This window comes from Trypanosoma equiperdum, assembly GCF_001457755.1.
Source record: "Trypanosoma equiperdum strain OVI genome assembly, contig: ctg_1403, whole genome shotgun sequence".
Taxonomy (NCBI): Eukaryota; Euglenozoa; class Kinetoplastea; order Trypanosomatida; family Trypanosomatidae; genus Trypanosoma; species Trypanosoma equiperdum.
The window spans coordinates 3,641-4,264 of record NW_027123398.1 but is presented as its reverse complement, the minus strand read 5'-3'; positions in this window follow the sequence as shown (position 1 = coordinate 4,264).

Sequence of the window (624 nt, the reverse complement as noted above, 5' to 3'; positions counted from 1 at the left end):
ATATATATATATATATATATGCGCTTCCGTATGTGAGTGTTTTGTTGTTTTTGTTTTAATCCTTTTTATGTGTTTTACGTCCCGTCCTGTCCCGTCTCAGCAGGAGATTTTTCTTTCTTTCTTCCTTTTTTTTCCCATCATCTTCCTCCTCTCCTCTCACTTATGTTTTCCATCACCTCCCTTGAGAGGAAACGGGAAGCATCGCTAGTGATAATGTTGATAACGGTGGTAGTAATGACGATTATGAAAATGTTAAGGACGGGGAAAAAAGAAGAAAAGAATGAAGGGGGAGAAAATAAACATGAAATATCCCCAATTGTTATTCCTAACGTTAGTGTTTACTCCTCCACCGCAACTCTTGTTGTTGTTGTTTGTTTGTTTATTTTTTTTTTTGAGTTTTGATATGACGCAAAACGTATATGTGCTTTTTATCGTTGGCTTTTCACCAAATTCATCCGCTTCGTTCTTTTGTTCTTCATCTATATTCTTTAGATTCTTCTGTTATTATCATAGTCCCAATAATAAGATAGGTGTATATATGTGTTTGGTTCTGTACAGAAATTCACTTGGGTATGATTAAACGCAGCTGCTACTTTCATTAGGTGCATTACGAGAGATGAGAAA